At 42.6% G+C, this 11,078-nt stretch overlaps 1 pseudogene; it reads left to right on the top strand.

Annotated features, from left to right (window-relative positions):
• The first annotated feature begins 6,417 nt into the window (after positions 1-6,417).
• Positions 6,418-7,742, top strand: LOC136377201 (tumor susceptibility gene 101 protein pseudogene; annotated as a pseudogene).
• The last annotated feature ends 3,336 nt before the right edge of the window (positions 7,743-11,078 follow it).

Genomic DNA, 11,078 nt, shown 5'->3' with positions numbered 1-11,078 from the left:
TCACTCAGGTTCAATGGAATTTGTTTAATTATTATAATTTAAAGGTACTAATTATATTTTGCCAGTATATTTTTCATAATAAAAATATTTTAACATAAAAAGCAATTCTTACTAGCTGAGGGTGGGTGGAGATGGGTATTGTTCTAGGAAGTCAGTCCAAGAAGAACAGGACTCATCCAGAACTTTCCCATGGATGCTTATTCATGTTTTGGTTGCATTTTTAAAAATTTTAATTTTAATGTGTATTTTTACTGTGAAGTAGTTCAGAAATGCAAAAATGTGTAGAGAATAATAATCATTGATGTGTCTACAACTTTATATAAAACTTTTCAAAGCTAGTTGAAGCCCCTTCCTAGTTCATTCTTCTTCCTGCATTCCCAGTAACCATGGTTCTGAAATTTGTATCTGTCATTCCCATGCTTGTCTTCCTAATTTTATGTTCCCTTAAAAGTTTGTATTGTATTGTCTGGCATGTTGGCATTTTATGTAAATGGAATATTTCAGTACATATCCTGCAGCTATTTGTTCTCTAACCTTTTTTTTAAAAGTTTGTACATGTTGATATGGTAGGATTCTTTGTATCCAGTTTTAATTTGTTTCCAATGCTCCAAAAAAAATGATGGGAAATTTCAAATATATACAAAGTAGGCAGAATATCATAATGATCCCCCATGTACTCATCATCCAGCTTTATCAATTATCAACACATGGTCAACTCTGTTTCATCTATTCTCCCAGTGGTTTCTCCCTCCATATTATTTTTGAACAAATCTCAGACATCATATAATTCTTCCCTATGTATTTTAATATGTACTTCTTAAAATTTTTTTTCATTGATTTGAGAGAGAGAGAGATGAAGGAGGAGAGAAGGTGAGAGAGAGAGAGAAGTATCAACTTGTTCCACTTAGTTGTTCCATTTAATTGTGCATTCATTGATTGCTTCTTGTGTGTGCTCTGACTGGGTATTGAACCCACTAAGTCGGCACACAGGGAAGACACTCCATCCACTGAGCCACCCGCAGGGCCTCAATATGTGTTTCTAAAAGCTAAGGCGTCTTTTTTTTTTTAGATTTTTTTAATTTACTCATTTTTAGAGAAAGAGGGGAGGGAGAAAGAGACAGAGAGAAGTGGGGAGGAGCAGGAAGCATAACTTCCATATGTGCCTTGACCAGGCAAGCCCAGGGTTTTTTGAACCAGCGACTTCAGCATTTCAGGTCAACGCTTTTATCCACTGCACCACTACAGGTCAGGCTAAGGCATCTTTTTTTTTTTTTCATTTTTAGAGAAGGAGAGAGAGAGACAAAGAGGGAGAGAGAGGAGAGAGAGATAGAGAGAGAGAAAGGGGGAGGAGCTGGAAGCATCAACTTCCATATGTGCCTTGACCAGGCAAGCCCAGGGTTTTGAACCGGCGACCTCAGCATTTCCAGGTCAATGCTTTATCCACTGCGTCACCACAGGTCAGGCCAGGCTAAGGCATCTTTTAATAAAGACATGACTATGTGCCTTTATAACAGTTATTAATAATTTCTTAATATTATCAATAGTCAAATATCCATATTTCTCATATTTTAACATTCTGTATGAATCAAACTTCTGTTTTAATTTTTTTTAATTGCTGATGTGCTACTCTGTGCAAAACATTGAAGTTCTGTTGAATATGTGTGGGGGTCTCACTCTGAGCAAAGTACAGCTTGCTCACTCTGTTGATGGGCTAAGAATCCAGACTTCTTCACGTGGCTTATGGAAATCAGCAACCACGTCCACAGATGCCTCGTTTGCACATCACTGATAAGTATTTAACTCTGTGATAATGTTGGTTTTTGTCTCTTTTATAAACCTTGTGTAAAAAATTTCTATAACAGGCCCTGGCCGGTTGGCTCAGCGGTAGAGCGTCGGCCTAGCGTGCGGAGGACCTGGGTTCGATTCCCGGCCAGGGCACATAGGAGAAGCGCCCATTTGCTTCTCCACCCCTCCGCCGCGCCTTCCTCTCTGTCTCTCTCTTCCCCTCCCGCGGGCGCTGGGGATGGCTCTGTGGCCTCTTCCCCAGGCGCTAGAGTGGCTCTGGTCGCAATATGGCGACGCCCAGGATGGTCGCAACATGGCGACGCCCAGGATGGGCAGAGCATCGCCCCCTGGTGGGCAGAGCGGCTCCCCATGGTGGGCGTGCCGGGTGGATCCCGGTCGGGCGCATGCGAGAGTCTGTCTGACTGTCTCTCCCTGTTTCCAGCTTCAGAAAAAGAAAAATGAAAAAAAAAAAAAAAAAAATTTCTATAACAAATCACTAGATGCTTATGCAGTTACTCAATATGTATTATATAAGTAATATATAGATAATACTGCTTTATTTACTAATAATTCATGCTAAGCAAATACTGATTTGGGTCATCTTACCATCTTCATTCTTCCCTAAACCTGAAGAAGGGTGTGGGATGGGATGAAAAAGTGAGGTGATGACTAAACGAGATAATGTACGTGGAAGTAGGTTGTACCCCTAAGGTGCTATATGATGGTAGTTTAAATAAAACAAGCAGCCCTTGTATTTCACTCATTTAAATTTTATACACTGTACTTACAACTTAGCCCACTCATCTTGTACTGAGGCTCTCATCCATCATTTGGGTTATTGTCGTCTAGCATCCTCTGCCACATCCGTGGTGCAGTCTTAAAAGTGTTGCTCCCATTGTTGGCATAGCGGTGTTTATATGACAGTTTGAGTATTTTCCTCTATTTTTTGTAAATGTAAGGAATAATTTAAGTGGAAAAATGTTGCTGCTGATGGCAGTGGTTAGAAGCATGGCTCACATGAATGTGATATTGTTAAGACAAAATGAGCCTGATTGGTGGTGACACAGTGGATAGAGCATCAGCCTGGAATTTTGAGGTCCCTGGTTCAAAACTCCAGGGTTGACAGCTTGAGTGCAGGCTCATCTGGCTTGAGTGCAGGGTCACTGGCTTGAGCGTGGGATCATAGACATGACCCCATGGTCGCTGGCTTGAGCCCAAAGGTCATTGGCTTGAAGCCCAAGGTCGCTGTCTTGGGTCACTGGCTCAGCTTTTCATTTCTCTCCTCCCTCTTTCTATCCCTACCCCCCTCAAATCAATGAGAGAAAAAAAAAAGACAAAATGAGCTCCTTAGGGTTACTAAGAGCAATGAATCTTTAGCCTCATCTTGTATGTCACATGCTACATGACATACTCAGTTGTGAAGAAAAGAAAAAAATAAGAAAATATCTACAAGTGCTGGAAATGTAGTTTGCTACTGTGACTGAAATGTGAAATGTGAGGTGTAATTAGGAATTTTATAATGCTTTTAGTATGAACTATTCTTTTTTTTTTTTCAGAGAGAGAGGGATAGACAGGGACAGACAGACAGGAACAGAGAGAGATGAGAAGCATCAATCATTAGTTTTTCATTGCGCGTTGCAACACTTTAGTTGTTCATTGATTGCTTTCTCATATGTGCCTTGACCGCGGGCCTTCAGCAGACCGAGTAACTCCTTGCTGGAGCCAGCAACCTTGGGTTCAAGCTGGTGGGCTTTTTTGCTCAAACCAGATGAGCCCGCGCTCAATCTGGCGACCTCGGGGTCTTGAACCTGGGTCCTCTGCATCCCAGTCCAATGCTCTATTCACTGCGCCACCGCCTGGTCAGGCAGTATGAACTATTCTTAAAACATTTAAAGCCATTGTTTGGCATTTATTTATTTATTTATTTATTTATTTATTTATTTGGTGAGAGAAAGAGACAGACAGAGACAGACAGGAAGGGAGAGAGATGAGAAGCATCAGTTCTTCATTGTGGTACCTTAGTTGTTTGTGGATTGCTTTCTCATATGTGCCTTGTTGGGGTGGGGGGTTGGCTCCAGCTGAGCCAGTGACACCTTGCTCAAGCCAGTGACCTTGGTCTTCAACCCAGTAACCTTTGGGCTCAGGCCAGTGACCACAGGGTAATGTTTATGATCCATGCTCAAGCAAGTGACCCCGCACTTAAGCTGGTGAGCCCGCACTCAAGCCGGTGAACTCAGCGTTTTAAATCTGGGTCCTCAGCATCCCAGACCAACACTCTATCCACTGTGCAACTGCCTGGTCAGGCATATACATTTGACTTTTGAATGTTTCAGAAACACAAAACTGCCCACAGTTGAATAAAGCTTTCCTTTCCATAGTTATCCACAGAGCTAGAACTCTAGAGATAGAGTGAGGAAATCAGCCTAGTCCAGCCAAAAGGCCAGAGTCTTCAGCCAGCCTGGAGTAGAGGGCAATGAGAAAAAGGGGGTGATCAGTTCTGCTCAGAAGAGCAAGCCCCGAAGAACAAGCTAGTCTTGTTTCTTTGGTAGCCCAGAGCAACTATTCATTAGGAGCCGTCTCAATGACAAGCACCCAGTTCACATGGTCAAAATATGCTGCCAAGCTGCATTGTTTCCTGTTGTAGTAGGTGTCCTAGGTGTTATCTTCTGGTATTTGGGTGAGGCAGGATCCTGAGCAGTCTCACTTGAAGTCTTGTTGACCCTGACAGCCTGGTACTGACTTATAGTTTCATTTAGCACGAGACAGAGTTAGGACTTCAGCAGTTAGCACTGCAGGCTCTCTGCAGCTGGAACCCAGTGGTTGTCACTGACCTCATGGTCTTAACTCTCTATAGGCTGGGTGAGAGGAGGCAGCGTGGATATGCAGCCTTCACCATGTGTTCTGCCCTTCAATTACAAACGCACCAGGAATGCGCGTCACGATGGCATCATCAGGAAAAGAGGCTAGAAGCGCTTTAGCATTGTGCTTTATTTTAGGTCCAACACTGTGTGTTTATTTAGACGAAAGCTTTGGGATCAGAGGAAATCATAGTTTGATTCTATCACTTGAATCTGACATCACCACTGATATTACTTTTCCCCTGATAGTTCCCTAAACTCAGCTGTGTTCCATTGTATTTCCCTTTATTCACTCTCAAGAGGTAAATTCTGTTTAGTCATAGGGGAAATAGTACCTGGGTTAAAATCTAGCTCATATGTGAAGAGTCTTCTGTAAGAGAGACCTTCAGGAAAACCATATCATAATAATGAGCCACATTTTTTTTTTTTTTTTTTTTTTTTGTATTTTTCCGAAGTGAGAAGCAGGGAAGCAGACAAACAGACTCCCGCATGCGCCTGACTGGGATCTACTAGGGGGCAATGCTCTACCCATCTGGGCAGCTGGTCTGTTGTGACTTGAGCCATTTTAGCACCTGAGGCGGAGGCCATGGAGCTGTCCTCACTGCTCAGGCCAACTTTTGCTCCATTGGAGCCTTGGCTGTGGGAGGGGAAGAGAGAGATAGAAAGAAAGGAGAGGGGAGAGTGAAGAAGCAGATGGGCGCTTCTCCTGTGTGCCCTGATCGGGAATTGAACCCAGGACTTCCACATGCCGGGCCAATGCTCTACCACTGAGCCAACTGGCCAGGGCCAATAATGATCCACATCTTTATTCAACTAATATCACTGAATTATTTTTGAGTTGTCCATGTCTGTTTGCTAACTAAATTGTGATCACTTTCATGGCAAAGAGCCAAATTTCCTGCATCTTTTATTCCCCATGGCATTTAGTACATGGCAGGGTTCAGTAAGATGGAACAGAGATGCATATCTATATAATAATAATAATACAAAGCAGAAAGTGATTAGTGCTGAGAAAGAGATATGAATGATCTGTGGGATCCTAGAGGAGGGAGATGAGACTTCCAGATGAGGGAACTAAAAAGACTTCAAGGTGTCTCTTGACAGATAGAAGGACCTTCATAGATCAAAATAAGAGCTATCGTATACTGGCTGTTTATTATGTACAGCCAGGCACTGTGCTAAGCATTTGACATGCTTAATTCAAACAAATCCTCAAACTCATGGCTCAGGCAGATAAGATGATTTTATTAAAGTCACACAGCTAATAGGTGACAGAGCCAGGATTCGATTCAGTCTGACGTGAAGGGTGTGCTATATTGTCTCCTGTTCTAGGAAGTGAATTCAGTGGTTCAATGTTGGGAAAAACTTGGACTATGTTCTGAAAACATTTACTAGTTGATAGCTGGAGAACAGAGTATGTGGTGAGTGGAGAGCAGTGGGAAATAAGGTGGTTCCTATAAGATGGGGCAGATCTCAGAGAATTTGGAATACTACACTAAGGAGTTGGGGGGTTTTGGAAGGTATGGAGGCATCAAATGCCTATTAGTGAAGTGGCAGGACTAAATATGTGCTTTAGGAAGAACGGGCAAGAGAAGAGGCATAAAAACCATAGATGGTTATCTCAGTAGTGGGGCAGGAGTAAAGGCATGCATAAATCCAAGAGCAAGTGCTTTCCCCTGCAAGCCTAGTTGGGGTTGCTTTATTTGAAGAAAAAACAAGAGCAGGACTTCTGGTTAGATGTTGAGGAGGGGGCAGGGGACTGGCTACTCTATGTGCGGTTGTGTGGGGTGGCCTGGGGCAGCCCGGGAGCGGCTGACCCTCTGCCTACCCGGACAGAAGCAGCGAGGTGGTTGCCATGGCAGTGTTGGAGAGCCAGCTGAAGAAAATGGTGTCCAAGTACAAATACAGAGACCTAACTGTACGTGAAACTATCAGTGTTATTACATTATACAAAGATCTCAAACCTGTATTGGATTCATATGTTTTTAATGATGGCACTTCCAGAATTAATGAACCTCACTGGAACAATTCCAGTGCCTTATAGAAGTAATATATATAATATTCCAATATGCCTGTGACTGCTGGACACATACCCATATAATCCCCCTATCTGTTTTGTTAAACTTACTAGTTCATTGACTATCAAAACAGGAAAGCATGTTGATGCCAATGGAAAGATATATCTTCCTTATCTACATGAATGGAAACATCCACAGTCAGACTTGTTGGGGCTTATTCAGGTCATGATTGTGGTGTTTGGAGATGAACCTCCAGTCTTTTCTCAACCTACGATGCCAGCATCTTATCCACTGTATCAGGCAACAAGGCCACCAAACACTTCCTACATGCCAAGCATGCCAAGTGGAATCTCTGCATACCCATCTGGATACTCTTCCAATCCCAGTGGTTATCCAGGCTGTCCGTACCCACCTGGTGGTCCATATCCTGCCACAACAAGTTCCCAGTACCCTTCCCAGCCTCCTGTGACCACTGTTGGTCCCAGTCGGGATGGCACCATCAGTGAGGATACCATCCGAGCTTCCCTCATCTCCGCAGTCAGTGACAAACTGAGATGGTGGATAAAGGAGGAAATGGATCGTGCCCAGGCCGAGCTCAATGCCTTGAAACGGACAGAGGAAGACCTGAAAAAAGGTCACCAGAAACCGGAGGAGATGACTACCTGTTTAGACCAAGAAGTAGCCGAGGTTGATAAAAACATAGAACTTTTGAGAAAGAAAGATGAAGAACTCAGCTCTGCTCTGGAGAAAATGGAAAATCAGTCTGAAAACAATGATATTGATGAAGTTATCATTCCCACAGCCCCACTATACAAACAGATCTTAAATCTGTATGCAGAGGAAAATGCTATTGAAGACACTATCTTTTACTACCTCAAGAGAAGTCTTGAGGCGGGGAGTAATAGACCTGAATGTCTTCCTAAAGCATGTACGTCTTCTGTCCCGTAAACAGTTCCAGCGGAGGGCACTAGTGCAAAAAGCAAGAAAGACTGCCGGTCCAGTGACCTCTACTGACTTCTGGTACCAACTGGAGTGTGAGCTCTTCTTAAAGCATCCTTCTCTTTCTTTCTCTGATCAGTAAGTGCCCAGAATAAATTATCACAGTTTATCATTCAAGTGTAAAATATTTTGAATCAATAATATATTTTCTATTTTCTTTTGGTAAAGACTGGCTTTTATTAATGCACTTTCTATCCTCTGTAAACTTTTTGTGCTGGATGTTGGGACTGACTATGCTAAATAAAATTTGTTGCATAAAAAAAAGAGCAAAAACGTTAAAAAATTGACACTCACAAAGCACATAAATTAGAGAATGATTATTAGCTTTACAAAATGTGCTCTATTTGAAAGCTTTAAAAATAGGACTAGGTTTAGAGAATTATTTGCACATAAATATTTGGGAACTGCATAAACCAACCTGTGTTTATGTAATATTCTTTTTTTTTTAAGTAAGAGGAGGGGGGAGATAGTGAAACAGATTCCTACATGAGCCCCAACTGGGATCTACCCGGCAACTTTATCTAGAGCTGATGCTGGAGTACCAAGCTATTTTTAGCACCTAAGGCTATGGCGCTCGGGCCAAGCAAGCTATCCTCAGCACCCAGAACCATGCTCGAACCAACCAATCAAGCCCCTGATTTCAGGAGGGGAAGAGGGAGAGAAGGGGAAGAGGTAAGGGGAGAGAAGTAGATTGCTTCTCTTGTGTGCCCTGACTGGGAATTAAAACTGGGATGTCCATATACCAGGCTGATGCTCTATCTACTGAGCCAAAGGCCAGCACCCTTTATGTAATATTCTTAAATTAACATCTGTCAATCAATTATTACTAAGGAATATAGAGAATATGTATATATCCCTTAGAACAAAAACCCTTTTTTTATATGACTCTATTTTCTCTTCTAATCCTTATGAATGCCACTACATGTTATTACATATTCAATAAATTCCCAAAATAGTTCCAAAGAAATGGAAACCCAAAGAATCAGACATTTGGAAAACTCTCTAAGATTGTTGCTTCTTCAGAGTGCTCTGGGTCTACAAGTAATTCCCTTGCCCACGCTGCTTGCTCACATTCCAGAGGTATAGCTCTGAGGTAACGTTTGATGTGACATTGGCTAATTACATGGAGTCTCCACTTGTCAAAAGGGAGTCACTCATAAGGAGGCAGGCTCTCTAATTTTCTTTCTAGAGGGATTTCATCCCACAATTTCCCATCCTGAAGTGCAGAAAAAAACAAATAATAAAAATTAGGTTGACTGTGAGAGCTCATTACCCATTTTCTGAGGTCTTATCAGCAAAGCTAGAGATATGTCATGTTTCACCCCAGAGCCTGTGAGAACGGCAGAATTTCACATCTCCCCACTGGTCAATGGTTTTCATTTGCTGCCTAAAACACAATCACCTGGATATTATGAAATTATTAATTTCAAGTATGGGAGTGATTGTGTTAAAAATGAGATAATCTTGGCCCTGGCCGGTTGGCTCAGTGGTAGAACGTCAGCCTGGCGTGCAGGAGTCCCAGGTTCGATTCCTAGCCAGGGCACACAGGAGAAGCACCCATCTGCTTCTCCACCCCTCCCCCTCTCCTTCCTCTCTGTCTCTCTCTTCCCCTCCTGCAGCCAAGGCTCCATTGGAGCAAAGATGGCCCGGGCGCTGGGGATGGCTCTGTGGCCTCTGCCTTAGGCGCTAGAGTGGCTCTGGTCGCAACATAGCGACGCCCCGGATGGGCAGAGCATCGCCCCCTGGTGGGCAGAACGTCGCTCCCTGGTGGGTGTGCCAGGTGGATCCTGGTCGGGCACATGCGGGAGTCTGTCTGACTGTCTCTCCCCGTTTCCAGCTTCAGAAAAATACAAAAAAAAAAAAAAAAAAAAAAAAGATAATCTTTTAGAGATACATATTGAATATTTATAGGTGAAATGATGTGATGCCCGTGATTTGCTTTAATACAGCACATTTGCTTTAAATACAGAATGGGGAAGTTTTAGGGGGTGCAGATAAAATAATAATGGCCATGAGTTGATGATCGTTGAAGCTGGATAATGTGTGCATGGGTGATCATTATACTCCTAACTATATAGTGAATAAATGCTAGCCTACTTTTGTGTATGTTTGAAATTACACATAATTTTAAATTAATCACTCTACATAGAGGGCAAAATTAGCAATGTTTAGATTTTGGGTTGAGTATTGTAGTGAAAAAAGGAGAAATACTGATGAATTATTTCTACAAAAAATGTGCATGCCCAATAATTTCTCTTATTTTTAATTTAAAAACATTTCAGTTACACTTGAAACACAATATTATATTAATTTCAGGTCTAAAACAGTGATTAGACATTTATACAACTTATGAAGTGACCACCCCCATAAATCTAGTATCCACCTGACACCATATATAGTTATTACAATGTTATTGACTATATTACCTATGCTATACTTTATATTCCTGTGATTATTTAAAAATTTTTTTAATTGATTCATTTGAAAGAGAGAAACATCAGTATGTTGTTCCATTTATTTATGCATTCACTGATTGATTCTTGTATGCACTTTGGGGATTGAACCCACAACCTTGGCATATGGAGACAATGCTCCAACTAACTGAGGTACCCACTGAGAACTGTGACTATTTTTATTACCTGTAATTTGTACTTCTTAATCCCTTTACCTTTAACAATTTCCCTTCTTAATGCATACATAGTACACTATTCAGTACATCACCGTCTCCAGGCCTACACTCACTTTGGAGAGCTGTGATTCGCATCCCAAGCATTTGCTTGTGCCTTTTATCTGTATTCTTAGAGCTTTTTCATCTTCAACTGTCTCTTCCATTAAATTAGTAATCTCACCATGGCAGGACTTTCCGTGTAAACAGCCCCTCACTCCATGACTCAGAGTACTATGGTTTCTCAAGAATGATAAAATATTAGCCCTGGCCAGTTGGCTCAGCGGCAGAGCGTTGGCCTAGCGTGTGGAGGACCCGGGTTCGATTCCCGGCCAGGGCACACAGGAGAAGCGCCCATTTGCTTCTCCACCCCTCCGCCGCGCCTTCCTCTCTGTCTCTCTCTTCCCCTCCCGCAGCCAAGGCTCCATTGGAGCAAAGATGGCCCAGACGCTGGGGGTGGCTCTGTGGCCTCTGCCTCAGGCGCTAGAGTGGCTCTGGTCGCACCATGGCGACGCCCAGGAGGGGCAGAGCATCGCCCCCTGGTGGGCAGAGCGTCGCCCCATGGCGGGCGTGCCGGGTGGACCCCGGTCGGGCGCATGCAGGAGTCTGTCTGACTGTCTCTCCTTGTTTCCAGCTTCAGAAAAATGCAAAAAAAAAAAAAAAAAAAAAAAAAAAGAATGATAAAATATTAAAGATAAGAGATCAATATTTTTCAGATGAGTGTAAACCAATATTTTTCAAAAGGCTTGGCTT

Source organism: Saccopteryx leptura, chromosome 6 (genome assembly GCF_036850995.1).
Source record: "Saccopteryx leptura isolate mSacLep1 chromosome 6, mSacLep1_pri_phased_curated, whole genome shotgun sequence".
NCBI lineage: Eukaryota > Metazoa > Chordata > Mammalia > Chiroptera > Emballonuridae > Saccopteryx > Saccopteryx leptura.
The sequence above is the reverse complement of the archived record's forward strand: the minus strand, read 5'-3'. Positions and strand labels throughout refer to the sequence as shown.